Source organism: Eschrichtius robustus, chromosome 4, assembly GCF_028021215.1.
Source record: "Eschrichtius robustus isolate mEscRob2 chromosome 4, mEscRob2.pri, whole genome shotgun sequence".
NCBI lineage: Eukaryota > Metazoa > Chordata > Mammalia > Artiodactyla > Eschrichtiidae > Eschrichtius > Eschrichtius robustus.
Window position 1 is genome coordinate 136,092,384 of NC_090827.1, and position 16,260 is coordinate 136,108,643.

Consider the following 16,260-nt stretch of genomic DNA (forward strand, 5'->3'; position numbering starts at 1 on the left):
TTATCGACATGTATGTTCCTATGACCATTTTCTTAATTGTTTTGGGTTTGTGTTTGTAGGTCCTTTTCTTCTCTTGTGTTTCCCACTTAGAGAAGTTCCTTTAGCATTTGTTGTAGAGCTGGTTTGGTGGTGCTGAATTCTCTTAGCTTTTGCTTGTCTGTAAAGCTTTTAATTTCTCCACCAAATCTAAATGAGATCCTTGCCGGGTAGAGTAATCTTGGTTGTAGGTTCTTCCCTTCCATCACTTTAAGTATATCATGCCACTCCCTTCTGGCTTGTAGAGTTTCTGCTGAGAAATCAGCTGTTAACCTTATGGGAGTTCCCTTGTATGTTATTTGTCGTTTTTCCCTTGCTGCTTTCAATAATTTTTCTTTGTCTTTAATTTTTGCCATTTTGATTACTATGTGTCTCGGTGTGTTTCTCCTTGGGTTTATCCTGTAAGGGACTCTCTGAGCTTCCTGGACTTGGGTGGCTATTTCCTTTCCCATGTTAGGGAAGTTTTCAACTATAATCTCTTCAAATATTTTCTCTGGCCCTTTCTCTCTCTCTTCTCCTTCTGGGACCCCTATAAGGCGAATGTTGTTGCGTTTAATGTTGTCCCAGAGGTCTCTTAGGCTGTCTTCATTTCTTTTCATTCTTTTTTCTTTAGTCTGTTCTGCAGCAGTGAATTCCACCATTCTGTCTTCCAGGTCACCTATCCGTTCTTCTGCCTCAGTTATTCTGCTATTGATTCCTTCTAATGTAGTTTTCATTTCAGTTACTGTATTGGTCATCTCTGTTTGTTTGTTCTTTAATTCTTCTAGGTCTTTGTTAATCATTTCTTCCATCTTCTCAATCTTTGCCTCCATTCTTATTCCGAGGTCCTGGATCATCTTCACTATCATTATTCTGAATTCTTTTTCTGGAAGGTTGCCTATCTCCACTTCATTTAGTTGTTTTTCTGGGGTTTTTTCTTGTTCCTTCATCTGATATATAGCCCTCTGCCTTTTCATCTTGTCTATCTTTCTGTAACTGTGGGTTTTGGTCCACAGGCTGCAGGATTGTAGTTTTTCTTGCTTCTGCTGTCTGTCCTCTGGTGGTTGAGGCTATCTAAGAGGCTTGATGGGAGGCTCTGCGGACATATTCTTAAAAATGCACAACCTTCTGAGACTGAACCAGGAAGAAATAGATAATATAAACAAACCAATCACAAGCACTGAAATTGAAACTGTGATTAAAAATCTTCCAACAAACAAAAGCCCAGCACCAGATGGCTTCACAGGCGAATTCTATCAAACATTTAGAGAAGAGCTAACACCTATCCTTCTCAAACTCTTCCACAATATAGCAGAGGGAGGAACACTCCCAAACTCATTCTACGAGGCCACCATCACCCTGATACCAAAACCAGACAAAGATATCACAAAGAAAGAAAACTACAGGCCAGTATCACTGATGAACATAGATGCAAAAATCCTCAACAAAATACTAGCAAACAGAATCCAACAGCACATTAAAGGGATCATACACCATGATTAAGTGGGGTTCATCCCAGGAATGCAAGAATTCTTCAATATACGCAAATCAATCAATGCGATACACCATATTAACAAATTGAAGAATAAAAACCATATGATTATCTCAATAGATGCAGAAAAAGCTATCGACAAAATTCAACAGCCATTTATGATAAAAACCCTCCAGAAAGTAGGCATAGAGGGAACTTACCTCAACATAATAAAGGCCATATATGACAAACCCACAGCCAACATTGTTCTCAATGGTGAAAGACTGAAACCATTTCCTCCAAGATCAGGAACAAGACAAGGTTTTCCATTCTCACCACTATTATTCAACATAGTTTTCGAAGTTTTAGCCACAGCAATCAGAGAAGAAAAAGAAATAAAAGAAATCCAAGTCAGAAAAGAAGAACTAAAGCTTTCACTGTTTGCAGATGACATGATACCATACATAGATAATCCTAAAGATTCTACCAGAAAACTACTAGTGCTAATCAATGAATTTGGTAGAGTAGCAGGATACAAAATTAATGCACAGAAATCTCTTGCACTCCTATACACTAATGATGAAAAATCTGAAAGAGAAATTAAGGACTTACTCCCATTTACCACTGCAACAAAAAGAATAACATACCTAGGAATAAACCTACCTAAGGATACAAAAGACCTGTATGCAGAAAACTATAAGACACTGATGAAAGAAATTAAAGATGATACAAACAGATGGAGAGATATACCATGTGCTTGGATTGGAAAAATCAACACTGTGAAAATGACTCTACTACCCAAAGCAATCTACAGATTCAGTGCAATCCCTATCAAACTACCAATAGCATTTTTCACAGAACTAGAACAAAAAACTTCAATTTGTATGGAAACACAAAAGACCCCAAATAGCCAAAGCAATCTTGAGAAAGAAAAATGGAGCAGGAGGAATCAGGCTCCCGTACTTCATACTGTAGATTACTACTAATCTACAGTAATCAAGACAGTATAGTACTGACACAAAAACAAAAAATATAGATCAATGGAACAGCATAGAAAACCCAGAGATAATCCCATGCACATATAGTCACTTTTCTTTGATAAAGGAGGCAAGAATATACAATTGAGAAAACACCGCCTTTTCAATAAGTGGTGCTGGGAAAACTGGACAGCTACATGTAAAAGAATGAAATTAGAACACTCCCTAACACCATGCACAGAAATAAACTCAAAATGGATTAAAGACCTAAATGTAAGGCCAGACACTATAAAACTCTTAGAGGAAAACATAGGCAGAACACTCTATGACGTAAATCACAGCAAGATACTTTTTGACCCACCTCCTAGAGAAATGGAAATAAAAACAAGAACAAACAAATGGGAACTAATGAAACTTAAAAGCTTTTGCACAGCAAAGGAAATCATAAACAAGACGAAAAGACAACCCTCAGAATGGGAGAAAATATTTGCAAATGAAACAACTGACAAAGGATTAATCTCAAAAATATACAAGCAGCCCATGTAGCTCAATATCAGAAAAACAAACAGTTCAATCCAAAAATGGGCAGAAGACTTAAAAAGATATTTCTCCAAAGAAGGTATACAGATTGCCAACAAACACATGAAAGGATGCTCAACATCACTAATCATTAGAGAAATGCAAATCAAAACTACAACGAGGTATCACCTCATACCGGTCAGAATGGCCATCATCAAAATGTCTACAAACAATAAATGCTGGAGAGGGTGTGGAGAAAAGGGAACCCTCTTGCACTGTTGGTGGGAATGTAAATTGATACAGCCACTATGGAGAACAGTATGAAGCTTCCTTAAAAGACTAAAAATAGAACTACCATACGACCCAGCAATCCCACTACTGTCCATATACCCTGAGAAAACCATAGTTCAAAAAGAGTCATGTACCACAATGTTCACTGCAGCTCTATTTACAATAGCCAGACATGGAATCAACCTAAGTGTCCATCGACAGATGAATGCATAAAGAAGATGTGGCACACATTTACAGTGGAATATTACTCAGCCGTAAAACGAAATGAAATTGAGTTATTTGTAGTGAGGTGGATAGACCTGAGTCTGTCATACAGAGTGAGGTAAGTCAGAAGAGACAAACAAATACCGTATGCTAACACATATATATAGAATCTAAAAAAAAAAAAAAAAGTGGTTCTGAAGAACCTAGGGGCAGGACAGGAATAAAGACGCCCACGTAGAGAATGGACTTGAGGACACGAGAAGGGGGAAGGGGAAGCTGGGACGAAGTGAGAGAGTGGCATGGACATATATACACTACCAAATGTAAAATAGATAGCTAGTGGGAAGCAGCTGCATAGCACAGGGAGATCAGCTTGGTGCTTTGTGTCCACCTAGAGGGGTGGGATAGGGAGGGAGGGAGAGGACACGGGGATATATGTATACGTATCACTGATTCATTTTGTTATACAGCAGAAACTAACACACTATTGTAAAGCAATTATACGCCAATAAAGTTGTTTAAAAAAAAGAATAAATAATGCTTTCATATTCTTCAAAATGATAGTTTTTAATTATCAAGCAATGAATAATTTAAAACAAAAATACATATTTGAAATATTAATAGTTAAAGACTATCCTGAAATATATTTCCATGATAATTTGAAAAGTTAAGCTGATACCACCTTCCTAACACGCTGCGCTTTCTCTAGACTTTAGAAGTAGTTATTTATAGCTCTCCAATCTGAACTGTAGTTATTCTTTGGTTTTATCAGTGTGTTAGATTCCCTCATTTAAATTTTTCATCCCATAAATGCTGGTAGCTATCAATTAGGTAAATAGCCAAAGAAATAGTCAAAGGATGTGTCTAAGCCATTAAAAAAAATAGGATTGTTACCATGTGTCCAGACGGTTCATATATATTGAAGAACTTTCCATAATGACCCATGAATTTATAAGTAATGGTTTATGGACTAGAACCTAGGATACCTAGAACCTAGGATAAGATGCAAAACTTCTGGCTAAGTGTCCATTAATTAGGAAGGACCATGAATGGAAGAGTATATTGAGGGCACCACTAGTATGTTTTCCAAAAATTGAATTATTGACATAGACTTTGAAGACAGAGGGTTATAGTAGTTTCCTAGATGTGGGGTTAGAAGGAAGAACATTTAAAGCTGTTGTAAAATAAATGTCTTTGTTTAATATTTGTAAGCAGTTTTTCCCCCAGTGCCTAGAAAGGCTATTTTCTTCTCCTTTTTGTTTTCCAAAATTTAATACTTCGGTTAATTAGTATGAGCAGACACATTAAACTAGTTTTCTGGCTTCTTAATATCTGTTTAAACAGAGGCTAAGTCATTTGTTTTTCAGTGAATCTTCTCAAAGGAAGGTTTTTTTTAATTGAAAGTTGGAACTTGCCTCAGGACACTCATTCATTCATTCATGTCCTTAATGAGTTGTTTATCACACATGATGTTATCTGCCAGGCTGAGGGCTAATATTTAAGGAAACAGTGATGGCCAGCAGAGGATTTCTAACTCTGAGAATGTCTCCCGATAGAAAAACATGCTAGCTAATCTTGTTCCTTTGTGTTTTAATGTAGATGCATTGGACACTTACTCAAATATGCAAGTTTAATTATTTCCTGCCATAAGTCACAAACAAGGATTACAATCACTAAAGTCAACATATTTTAGGAGTTATTTCACAGAAAATGAGAATAAGTTCAGAAGAACAAATTAGAATTTTACCCAAAGTACACATGAAGAAAGAAGACAGCTTCAGAAATCCTTGATTAATGACAGCCATTTCTAAAATAAAAGCTAAGTAACACAAGAAATTGGAGGCAGAACACAAAGGAATAAAGTAACCCAAAAATTTTTTCTTAATTATTGATGTAAATAAAACAAGAAATTGTCCTCAGACCTTTTAGTCAGGAAAGAAAACTTGGACTATATACTGGGCTGAAACTTTTACTTTTCAGATGGAAAGTACAGATAAGAGAGCTAAAAATTTAACCAATTCTTGAAAAATGGCAGGCCTGGCTACAGAATAATCTATTTAAATTTTCTGAGTTTGCTCCACTGAATTCAAATACTTTAATCAAACGAAAGCTGACCTGCCAGAGTTGGTGAGGAAGGACTTCTTTGTCAGGTCTTGAGAGGAGATCCCTTCAATTTTCTTCGCAGATAAGTCTCCTGTGGTTTTCATGGGAGAGCAGGGAGGATGTTGGCCTTGAGCTTCACTGTAAGGGGCTCATCGCTCTGCGGCTGCACGTGACACTGACAAGTGCTGCTCTTGCACAGTTTCAGTTTCTCAGTTGAAACTGTAGCTCCTTTCAAATGGGCCTAATGTCTAGAGCTGTACTACAACCATCCAGCCATTCCTTCCCATCCAAGGTACTGCATGTAGGAGGTGCCTCTTCCATGCAATACCTCACAGACACCTGTCTCTGCTGTCTCTCTGGAAGTTGCCTTCTGAAACAGGCCCAGCAGCTGCTTCTCATGAAGCTCCAGCCCAGCCTCCTCTCCCAGCAATCTAGTTCTTTGTCAAGAGCCTAGGTCTTGGAAAACATAAGCTTCAACTCTCTCCCGCAGGAAGCGTATCCTCAGGCCTCCTGGAGCTAAGCCCCGCTGGCCCTCTTTAAAGGGGAAAGAGTAAAATGTATCTCATTCTTTCTTATTTGGAAAACAGAGTTAATTTCTCTTCCCATTGGGTTGTGTGACAGACATACTTAACCTAATTGCCCCTCTCAGGTAACACAATTTTTTGCAATAAAAGCTAAAAATAAATATCAAATTCTCAATACTAGCAGGGAAATTAGAGCTGTGTTATGGCTTTTGGATATAAAAGTTATACAAAACAACAAACAAAAACAAGTAAATAGTAATAAAAACTGGTAATAAAAATGCCTTTGGAATGTTTTTGTTCAGATACATATAATTATGGAATTCAGTTTCCAAGGATGGTTTTCTGGACAGAAGTTTTACACAGAGTATAATCCTTACGGGCTCTTTTTTGTTTGGTTTCAATAGATTTCAACATCAAAGTGCTGTTGCTGTTTCATTCCAATGCCACATGATTGTACTGAGAAGAGTATGTATCAAGTCACTGAGTGAGTGACTAGGGCTCATGTGTTGACCATTTCTCAATAGATTTAGAATTTTTACTCTGCATTTTAAAAGGAAAAAAAATCTGTTGAAATCCAAAGAGGTCACAGTCAAAAGACCAGATTATTCATTTTTTTTGTTCCCTTAGGAAATTGTAAGGAATAATTCTGCTGACCATATTGTTTTGTTCAAATGAGATGTTTTGTTTTTTTGAACAGAAAAGTGTCAAGTTGAAAATGTTCTTTTTCTTTTCTTTATCACTTTGAAAGGATCATTCAACCAAATCAAGCAATTGAAAAAAATGGCGTTTTTTATGTGAACTAAAACTTCTTCACATACCCAGAAACAAATGCTAAATTCCACTTTAATCAGGCCAGATCAGCTACACACAATGGATTACTATCACAATGATCTCTGAGAATCCTGATACTTTGATTCTGTTATAAACTTTGTAAGGCTGTTGTCCTGTATTCTGTTATTAAATTTCACATACTATGATCTTCTAAATCAGCACAGTCACAGCTTAAAAGAGGAAACCAGTTTAAAAAAGCACAGATAAGTGCTACTTCATCTATGTAACTTTTTTTTTTTTTTTTTTTTTTTTGGTACTTAAACCAAAAGAAGTCCAGGAAAGAATGGCTCCCAAAGGATCATAGTTGGCCAACATGTTTTGAGTTGTGAGGTGCAGGTCTTGTCTAGATAAGTGTAGTCTTAGCTTCAAAGATAAAGTATCTATTTTTGTCTTTGCCTCTACTGGTTTTTGCAACACTTCTTTCCTAGTCCATTACATTGAATGATTCCCACTTTTCTGACTAGACTTCATGATTGAAAATAGAGATAAAGAAACTAAATATCTTCCTTATCCACACTTCATCTTCCCATATAAAAGTTTATTTCCTAGCAATATGCTGATGTATTAAAAATAGTTTAATGGATAGTTTTTACATATTTATACTAAAAGTGTAGAATATATCTTAAAATATGACTTTCCCTGGATATACATCTATTTACAGTCTGGAATTTAATCATTCATTAATAAGTATATTTTAAATTTATTCATTATAAATAGATGCCTCTTAAAGTCTGCAATATTAGGGATTGTGAAGGGAATGTGTTCTATGTGACTCCACGGTCCAAACTCCTAATCACTGTGACATATGTCATTGGATTCAACAAGAGCCAATAGCTAGCTAGAGAAGCTGGTCTGGGAGATGTTTGGGAACTCTGTACACAAGAGGGATGCTTAATAGCCCAGGGCAGCTGTGGCATGAAATTACATAGAAATCTATCTCTTCTACTGCCCAACCCCCAACATCTATATGGAGCTCATATCTCCTCTAGAACTTTGATGAATTGCCAGTAATAGTTCTGGGCATCTGGAGACAATAATCTGCCACAGATACTGATGTTCTCTTAAGAGACATTGTTAGCAGTATCAATGTAGAAGTTTGTTTTGTGGGCAGTAGTTGTGAAATTGGCACGAGAGAGGGAAAACATAATGAGTGTTTTGGAATGACTGTGGCTAAATGGAGATTCTTCATATGGAGCCTCTGTAGATGAAGATACCATGGGTACTCTATCAGGACCAAGTGGATCCGGTGATATAAAAAAGTTATTTATATTAACGTAAATTTATTTGTTCCACATATTAGGAAGATCCAGTAGACACATACAACCTACTTCTATGTGAATATGAGATGATCTCCTATATATAACTAATTTTTCAGATAACTAAAAATTATATGATTTTTACTGACGCGTACGTATAATATATATAATATGGATCTCTTTTCAGTTTATCTAGGACCTTGCCAGAGAGTTCAATATTGAATTGGATACATATTGGTTTCTATCACAAGCTTGACTGATTCAATTTTCAGAGAAAGCTTAAGTCAACTCCCTTCTAGACTAATCTTCTACTAGAATGTCACCCCCATGAGAGCTGTATCTGGTCTGTACTATTCACCACTCCCATATCCTTAGTACATAGAACAAAACTAGGCATAAGCATTAATTAAATATTTTTGAATTAATGGATTTCCTTTGACCTTAGATGGCCCATGCTTTATTGTAGTACAAAGGGACATAAGTCTTGTGTCTAAATATTTTTTGCTCCTCACTCACAAGATCTTGTCCTCCATCCCGACATACCTGTATACTCCCATCATCATTCTCTAATCTAATCTCCTCCAAAACCTCAGTTTCCGACATCTGCTTTCCATCTACTACCTCTTAATCATAAATTTACTTTTTCCAGTAATTTGTTGACTTGGTAAAGACCTCCCAATTGATTTTCCCACCATCTCTCCCTGTCCATCATGACCTTCATCTCTTTACTCTCTTTTTACAACTGCTCTATAGCATCTGTCCTCTTCTCTCTTGCCCCTCTCTCCCTTTGCAAAACTCCAATCCTCCTTAAATCCACAACTTAATTCAAGCTTTTGAATGTTCTGGGAATAAAGACATGCAACAATGCTAATTGGATATCTTTATATTTTTTACCACTCTTGGAAGCAATATGTTTTTCCTATTCCTGATGTTTCTTTCCAAATGAGTATAATTCAATTAGCCTAATTCCAGATCTCACTGATTGCCTTATAAGAATTAAATGAGAGCAAAATGACATTATTTCAAATTAGATTCTAAGAGAAGAAAGAGGAGGGGAGGAAAAAGAAGTTACGAGCTAATTTCACTACTTATCATAAATAGAAAAATGAAAAGATAAAGTCAATATCCCCCAAAAAAGGGGATGTCTAAGGATATTATATAAAGGTATTAGAATAATTGTAACTGTGTTAGATCACAAAAATGACCTCCTGTTCTTCATTCCTCTCACTTGCCCTCCTCTATGATTCTGGGCTTCATCATATTATTTCCTTTGGCCCATGAGAAGTTAATGAATATAATTCAAACAGGTTTGAAAAAGTACTTGCCTGTTGCTTCTTAGGCTTTTGCAACTCTGCCTTTGCCATAAGAAGTCTAGTCTTGCCTGCTGGAGGAATGTAAGAAGAATGTAAGATACAGAGCTAAATTGTCCCAGTCAGTAGCCAGCACAGTCCCAGAAATGAAAGTAAATCTAGCTTAACCCAGAGCCACCACCCAGCTGAAATCACTGATCCATACACTTATGAACCGGGTTGATGCTTATTGCTCTAAACATTGAGTTCGGGGGTTTTTTTTGTTTTTTGTTTTTTAATCCAGCATAACAGTAGAAATACAGCAAATACTGTAACCATTTAGAAAAAATGCCAACCTTTATAAATGCCAAAAGGTATACTGATAAACACACACAGAGAAAGAGAATATATAAAACTAGTTATGTAATGAAATTTGATGTGGGTGTGTATAACATACAATAATATAAAAGAACAAAGACCAAAGTTATTATTCATGTTGACAGTTGTGTAACAGCTTAAATTATGTATTGATAGAAAAAAAGAAGTTCAAATTGCCTAAAAAGGAAAATTCAATACTCTGTGCTACATTCACAAAACAGATCTGAAACAAATATTCTGAATGGGTAAAAAGTAAAGAACAAGCAATATTATACCAGGCAAATGCAGATAAAAAGAAAGCAGGTAGACATCTGACAGGTAGAATTTAGACCAAAAAACACTAAAAGAAGAACACAAAAGGACACTTTATAAGGTCATAGATTAAAATTCAAAATGAAGATATAGAATATATTAATATTTGTGCACTTATAATTCAGCAATACTAGTCATACAAGCCAAATTAAATACGTGAGAAAACATAAATAAGTAAATCTAATCATGATTTTTTAGAAAAAACGTTTTTGAAAAAGAACACTATTGAAAAATAGCTAGCTAACTCAAACGTGGTGGCAGTGAGGGAATTGAGGTGGGGGGAGACAAAGCACAATGTACAAAGTTAGAAATAACAAGGGTAAAATTATCATCAAAACTGAGGAAATTATAAAAATAATAATTAAGAGACTTACTTGGTACAATAATGCAAATTAATTTAAAAAAAATGAAAGCTTGGATAATTTTCTCTCTCTACCAAAGGGCTGTGGGAGAGGAGGAGAAGATGGGCTACACAGACCAATTACCATCGAAGAAATAAAGGAAGTACTTGAAAAGAGTGGGTGTTCGTTTTTAATTGTTGACTGAAGTGTTCTTTGTAGGTCAGTGAGGTTAAATTGGTTAACAGTTCTTCAAATCTTCTACAAGTTGTTGAGATTTCCAAATAAGATTTTCGACACTTCTTTTTCTCCTTTAAATCTGTCATATGTACTGTATGTATTTCAAAGCTCTATTATTGTATACACACTGATTTTGGATTCTTGTATCTTTCTGTAGAATTAGTTCTTTTATCATTTTGAAATGTCTTTTTCTCTAGCAGTACACCTTGCCTTAAGTCTTCTTTGCCTAATATTAATAAACATGTAATAGCTACCTTTTGGTTTGTGTATGCATAATATATATTTTTTTCATCCTTATGATTCTCTCTTTATCTTTTTACTCAAGTGTATCTCTAGTAAACAACATCAAATTGGTTTTGATATCTTTATCCAGTTAGACAAATGTGGCCTTTTAATGGGATTTTAGTCAATTTATGTGTATCACAATTCCTGATATATCTGTGTTTAATGAACATATTGTTATTATCCCATGTATTCATTTCTTTTTTTTCATGCATTTTTAGATTAATCAAGTTTTAAAAATTCTAGATGGGGTTTTTTTGTATATATTCTTACACAAATCTTCTAGTATTTCTCTAAAAATGGCATCCCTGATTTCTATTTTTTTAATATTATGTTTATTTTACTAATGGAAAGATAGCTAGTACACCTTCATGTATTCCAGATGAATTTCAGAAAGGAAGAAGAGAAAGGATCATACCAACCATCAGTCTTTTTTTATTTTGGGGGGAACTTTATTGAGGAATATTTTATATATAATAAGTAACACCTGTTTAAGTGTGCAATTCGATAAGTTTTTACGTATGTATACATGCACCCATGAAACTATTACCACAATTGAGATAATGAGCTTATCCACTGTCCCCAAAACTCCCTCTTGCTCCCCTGTGATCCTTTCTTCTTGCCCACTTGCCAATACCCAGACAGTCACTGATCTTCTTTTTATTACTGTAGATGAGTTTTCACTTCTAGAATTTCATATAAACAAAAATATATATTATATACTTTTTTGTACTGGCTCAAGCATATTTATTTTGAGATAAATCTAAATTGTTCCATGATTCAATATCCGTTCCTCTTTATTGCTGAACAGTATTTTACTGCATTACATACCACAATTTATTTATCCGATTCACCTATAGATGGATAGTTGGATTTTTTTTCCTAATTTGAGTCTATTACACATTAAGCCTTCAAAAACATTAAGGTACAATTCTTTATATGGACATGTGCTTTCATTTCTTTTTGCTAAATACTTAGAAATGGAATGGCTAGTCATGTACTAGGTATATGTTCAATGTTTTTACATGAAGTTCAGAAACATGCAAAAGCATGACAAAGATTGTCACAACAAAGTACCACAGACATTTTTTTCCTCACAATTCTGGAGGCTGGAAGTCTGAGACCAAGGTGTCAGCAGGACTGGTTTCTTCTGAGGTCCCTTCTTGGCTTGCAGATGGCCTTCTCCCTGTGTTTTCACATGGTCCTCTCTCTGTTTCTGTGTCCAAATTTCCTCTTCTTATAAGGAAACCGGTTATATTGGATTAGGGCCCACCCTAATGACTTCATTTTAACTTAATTTCCTCTTTGAAGACCCTAGCTCCAAATACAGTCACATTCTGAGGTACTGGAGGCTATGACTTCAACATATGGATTTTGGGGGAACACAATTCAGCGCATAGTAGTGGTACTTGTCAATGAATGCCATTTAAGTTCAGAAAACTATATTGGGCTGATGGAATTGCCAGATCATCAGTAAATGGTAGTGTCTTTTCCAGGTTTGATGAATAACATAGGGTCATATGGTCCATATCTAGGGAGTCCCATGTGTATCTGTGGTTGAGAGGCTGAAGCTTTGGAGGCTCAGCACTCCTGGGCTGCTGGGACAGACAATGAATGTTATTTTCCTCTCAGTCCTTCAAGTAAGTCTAAGTCCCTCTTCAAAGATTAGTACACACACAGACACACTCACACACACACAAACACACGTATTTTCTGCAAAAGCAGTTGGTCCCTTGGGGACAACGATAAGACATATCCACTACAGGTAAGCAGAGAGATTCCATTGTATTAAAAGTGCTTTAGGTTGAAAAATGATGTGGAAGCTCTTCAGCTGTTCCTCAGCGGAGGACTGTGCATGCTCTTGCAAAAAGGAACGTTGACTTTAGAAGGAATATACAACGGCTGCCCATAAGAAATTGCATTCATTCATTTCTGCCCCTGAGTATCACTGCATTTGGGCTGCACACGTTTTCCTTTAATGGCATTGCAAAGAGTCAAATATGAAGGTTCTGGGGCCTGAGCCTCAAATCTTGATATTTGAGATACAGGATAGGAGCCGAGGGGCCTTGTGAGTTTGGAGGATGCAGGAAAGTCACAGAAAGCTCATCAGAGAATGCTTTGTGGCTATGCAGATTGGAAGATGAGATTAAGATGATCCAAGAAGTTGGTGATTTACACCAAGAGTCTTTCAAACAAGCTCCAGAGTTTGGGCGTTGAAAGCCATGTGAGTGCTAGTATAAGATCTGCCTGCCTTTGGGGCAAGCATGAAGCCTATAGTTTGTGTGTTTTTATCTTCAAAAATGTTTTTGTTGTTGAGCTACAGTTGATGTACAATATTACATGGGTTTCAGATGTGCGATGTGGTGATTCACAATTTTTGAAGGTTATACGTCGTTTATACTTATTGTAGGATGTTGGCTATACTCCCCCTACTATACACACACAAAAGCTCTGACAGAGATGAGAAGAATGGTTCATTTGGAGGTACACTAATGGGAAAGGAGTACGAGGAGCCTGCTTGGATGATGGAAATATTTATATCTTGATCTGGATCGTGTTTAGACAGGTAAATTCTTGTATAAAATACATCAATCTGTGTATTTAAGATTTGTGTACCTTACTGTAAGTTATAGTTCAATTTAAAAAACAGTAATAATAATAAAAACAAAATCTGCCAAAAACATTTAGGAGATGTTGGGAGAAATTAGAACACACATAGGGTAATTAATGGTATTAATGAATAACAAATATCACTGAGATGTAATAAGAGTATTTGCAGTTTTATATAAAGTATCCGTATCTTTTAGAGATGCATACTGAAGTATTGTACTTACTGCTGAAAAGATATAATCCCTGAGATCCTTTTAAAATAAACTAACAGGTGTTGGTATAACTCAAACAAGACTGGTAATATTTGATAATTGTTGAATCTGGGATGATGAGTACATTGGTTTAATTATATAATTCTCTCTACTTATGTCTGTATACATTTTCAATAATAAAAGTTTATTTTTTAAGGGACTGTTTAGTTCAGATTTCCATGCTCAGAATATTAACTTCTGGGCTTTTTCCCAAAATGGATTGGTGCAGTCTCTCCACCTTCCATGCTGTGCCTCTCTAGTTAGTAGTAGTAACAGTTGTTGCTTATTGACTCTTAGCAATCACCAGGCTCCAATATAAATGAATATATATGATATATATATCATATATATATAATAAAGTTTAAATGAATAAATACATAAATTAAGTTCTTGTCTCTCTTTTTCTAATTAGCTAAAAGGAAGTCAGACTTTATATTTAAAAAAAAAAAATCTGAATATTGTGAGGGTTGACACAATGGGATTGAGAGCATTGAAAGCATCCAAAAGCTATTTGATTGACTTAATGGTTAAAAGTCAGGGCTTACCCAGGGAAAAGATTGGAAAAGTTGGGAGAGAAGGGTAGGAAAAACTAGAGCCAGCAGTAGCCAGTGGATTCAAGGCAGAGAATTGTAGAGTCTGGGAAAGAAGACAGGAATTGGGGCCAACCAGCCTGCTGGGCTATGTGAGAGGGACTGGGGAAAAGGTTTCTAAAAAAATTTTGTTCTGTGTCATGAATAAAACCTCTCTCGAGCTTTGCTTTTCCTTGCAGTAGATTTTAAAATTTGCTTTGGAGGAAGAAAAAAAAAGTGTTGGTCGGTACACCATATATCTATTTATTTACATTTCCAAGCAAGTATATTAAAGTCTCTGAGAAGTCCTAATAGAAAACAACACTCAAAAATTTTAACCCAGAAATACCAGAATTATTTGTCCACCCATCCCTGAACACACACACTCACTTTTTGGCCCCTATGATCATCTTCTAAGTCTAACACTTGGAACACTGTTTGGAAGTGTTTCCTCAGATTTACTACTCAATTCATGTGTGCTTTGGTTCAAAACCTCCCTCTGCCTGTTGCCAGGACTCTGCCTGATCTTCTCTCTCCTGATCTGCAGCTAGCCTGTGACTATCCAAGTCCTGCTTATAAAGCAATCTTTTCTCTTATATTTTTAACAGTCATATTTTCAAATATCCTATTTTATGTTCTTATTTTTATGTTGTATCAGTACATATTCCAATTAAATTACCTTTCTGGTGAGTTTCAATTCTGAAATCCTAATTTATTTTTTTGATTTTGTGGAAAAGAGTTGCTTCATAGGAGAAAAATGGCGCAGGAGGAGAATGCTTCCCGGGGAATAATATTTCTAAGGGAGAATGAAAGTCTTTCCTTTGATAGAATAAAAAATATGCTATTACAATAATTTATAACTCAAGTAATTGTGGGTCTGCCCTACTCTAGATCACCTTAGGAAATTATTTTTAAAATAGCGCTAAGAAAGCTGGTACTATGTCATTCAGGAAGCTGCAATAACACTTTGGGGACTTAATGGCCTCGGCTCAATCACACAGATGCCCTGATCACAAACAATGTTTGGTGGCAAAGGTCCATAGTTACAGGAATCATGCTAATCCTTTCATAGTTTCAGGGTGATTGCTGTTCTGTAAGCTGAACTTACCTGGATATTTCAGTTAGGTCCTTTTTTACAAGACTCCATGGAAAGATTTAATAATAGGAAAATGTAGAGAGTGAACATATTTTACTAAACTGGAAAAGGCCAGAAAACTGCCTTTAAAGAGTTCCTTAATATAAAAACATGGAGAGAAAGACAAATATATGATATTGCTTATATGTGGAATCTAAAAAAATGATACAAATGAGCTTATTTACAAAACAGAAATAGAGTCACAGATGTAGAAAACAAACATGGTTACAGGGGATAGGGAGTGGGGAGGGAGGGATAATTGGGAGATTGGGATTGACATGTACACACTACTATATATAAAATAGATAACTAATAAGGACCTACTGTATAGCACGGGGAACTCTAATCAATACTCTGCAATGACTTATGTGGGGAAAGAATCTAAAAAAGGGTGGTTATAGGTATATGTATAACTGATTCACTTTGCTGTACGTCTGAAACTAACACCACATAGTAAATCAACTGTACTCCACTAGAAAATTTTTTTAAATAGAGAAAAGTATTTTAGAACCACAGAATTGACCCATTCACTTAGACTTTATTTGCTGCCTTGTATTAGTATTTATATTTCCACACATGGTTTTTCACTTTCCTCATTAAACTGTAATAACCTGAGAATAGGAACCATATTTGATATGGCTTTGCATCCATTGAATTGTCCAAAG